Source organism: Penaeus japonicus, unplaced genomic scaffold (genome assembly GCF_977035675.1).
Source record: "Penaeus japonicus unplaced genomic scaffold, GWHDUDI00000001_assembly GWHDUDI00000015, whole genome shotgun sequence".
Lineage (NCBI taxonomy): Eukaryota > Metazoa > Arthropoda > Malacostraca > Decapoda > Penaeidae > Penaeus > Penaeus japonicus.
In genome coordinates this window covers 6,109,860-6,112,391 of record NW_028234417.1, presented here as the reverse complement: position 1 = coordinate 6,112,391, position 2,532 = coordinate 6,109,860, and the positions used below count along the sequence as shown (strand labels likewise).

Below are 2,532 nucleotides of genomic sequence, written 5' to 3'. Positions count from 1 at the left end.
ATTAACGTCAGAGCTATCAAAAATAGCTAGTCGGACAGAAAGGTTGCAAAAAAGACTGGGAAACAGCAGCGATGCCAAGGCAAGGCCTGGCGGGAGAGAGGGCGATATAATAGGCTCCAGATGCCTAGCCGATACTGTTGATCACGCAGGACCCCACCCCTCTCCCACCCCCACCTCACCCCACCCCTGTCACAGATTTTAAAATGGCGGCATGTCAGAGCTACACGCTCAACACTGAAAATGTCGACTATTTCAGGCAAGCAGGACCAGTGCCATCGTGGGTACGAAGCGCGTGCCAAGCGTGTGATCTCTGGCTTCGATATAGTTGTGAACTCGTTGAACTTCACACCCCCCAACCCGCCCACACCTGCTCTCTCCGCCCGCCTCATCTCGACGTCTCTTCCCAGTGTCCTCTTCCATCCTTGTCTCTGCAACTGCTTGTTCAAGGTCAGTATCACCCTCCCCTCTCTCTCTCCCTCTTTCTCTTTCTCTTTCTCTCTCTCTCTCTCTCTCCTCCTCTCCTTTCTCTCTCTCTCTCTCTCTTCTCTCTCTCTTTCCTCTTTCTCTTTCTCTTTCTCTTTCTCTCTCTCTCTCTCTCTCTTATCTCTTCTCTTCCTCTCTCTCTCTTTCTCTCTCTTTTTCTCTCTCTTTCTCTCTTTCTTTCTTCCTCTCTTCCTCTTCTCTCTCTCTCTCTCTCTCTCTCTCTCTCTCTCTCTCTCTCTCTCTCTCTCTCTCTCTCTCTCTCTCTCTCTCTCTCTCTCTCTCTCTCTCTCTCTCTCTCTCTCTCTCTCTCTCTCTCTTACATAGCACGTGGTGGTGCCAAGAGAACAAGGAGTAGATTGGTAGCTGGAGACTGGGGCGTTCTGTTCTGGCGTGGTGACCTCGCTCGAGGGCAAGAGGTCAGGTGGGGACGTCTCCTGCGGTGGCGGTGGCCGGACTGAGTACTTGACCTTCTGCCTGAGGCGTCAGGTCAGTTTGACTTTCCTGGTTAAGTAGTCCTGCTTTTCCTCCTTCACGTGGGGGAATATTCACGTAGTGATGCGCCATCTTAGATTTGTTATCTTAGAAGTTCCTGACATCTGTGATTCTCTCTTTCTCTTTTTCTATTTCTCTTCTCTCTCTCTCTTTCACTCTCTTTCACTCTCTTTCTCTCTCTCTCTCTCTCTCTCTCTCTCTCTCTCTCTCTCTCTCTCTCTCTCTCTCTCTCTCTCTCTCTCTCTCTCTCTCTCTCTCTCTCTCTCTCTCTCTCTCTCTCTCCGTAACAAAAAAACGTCTTTGGCCACGTCATTCTACTACCCGAATCTGTCAAGAGTATCTCGCCCTAGAGAGTTGGCGACCGTGACCTAGCAACACATGTCAGTTATAGCCTGTCTGTATCTCCTTACGATCTAACCTCATTTCTGAAGACCCCTTAATAAATTCTCTTCTGGTTTGTTAATTACCTGTGATTTATTGATTACCTGTGATCTATTTTCGATGTCGTTATATGTCGTTAATCAACTGGTATGATTTAAATTTTGATGATTTCGTTTAAACTTTTTAAACAATTCAATTTCTATTAATATTTATGAATGCACTCACATACGTTCTCTCTCTCTCTCTCTCTCTCTCTCTCTCTCTCTCTCTCTCTCTCTCTCTCTCTCTCTCTCTCTCTCTCTCTCTCTCTCTCTCTCTCTCTCTCTCTCTCTCTCTCTCTCTCCCCTTATTCCCTTTACCCTCGCACCCTCCCTGCTTCTTTCACCCTCTTTCTTTTTCACTTTCTTACTTACAACTTCACCTTCCCTTTCCCTTCGTCATCTTCTCCCTCCCTCTTCCTTCCCTCTGCCCCTTCTCTCTCCTTTTCCCTTCCGTCCTCGTTTTCCTCCATTTTCCTCCCTCTTAGTTTTTCCCTTCTTCTATCCCACTTTCCCTCTATTCTCCCTCCATCTATCCCACTTTCCCTCCCTCTTTTCCCATTCTCTTCCTCTTTCCCACATTCGCTCCTTTTCCACTCCCTGTCCCCCTTCCCCTCCCTTTTTCCTCCTTCAATCCCCCTTCCCCTCCTTTTCCCCTCACTATATATCCCTCTAACTCCCTTTTCCCTTCCCTTCTTCCCCTCTCCTTCCTTTCTCCCTTCCTTTATCCCAGACTCTCCCCCTTTTCCCTCCCTCTTTACCTCCCTCTCTTCCCCCTTTCCTCCCTCTTTACCTCCCTCTCCTCCTCCCTCCCTCCCTCCCTCCATCCCGCTCCTTCGCGAAACTGCACTGTCTCCCCTCAGCAATACATTCCCCTCACGGCCATACTTCCCCCATGCCAACATTCCCCTCAGAAGCCAGCATACTCACTGTTGCCAACATTTTCTCGTCCTGTACATTTTTTTCTTTTTCTTTTTTTCATAGCATCTGTTTACATCTCATTCATTGCCAACATTTTTCCCTTTTAGTGTCTTCCGTTTTGAAAATATTATTTGGATGGATGAATTAATTCACTCTCTCGCTCTCTCTCTTTCTCTTTCTCTTTCTCTTTCTCTTTATGTATATATATATATATATA

At 47.3% G+C, this 2,532-nt stretch overlaps 1 protein-coding gene across 1 annotated transcript in view; it reads right to left on the bottom strand.

Moving 5' to 3' along the window:
• LOC122255810 (hexosaminidase D) overlaps positions 1-115 on the bottom strand; it is an 88,573-nt gene extending 88,458 nt beyond the window's left edge. The window contains exon 1 of the mRNA XM_086544425.1: positions 1-115. This exon is cut by the window's left edge and continues 475 nt beyond it. The gene's annotated coding sequence lies outside the window, so the exon portion shown is untranslated.
• Between the last annotated feature and the right edge of the window lie 2,417 nt (positions 116-2,532).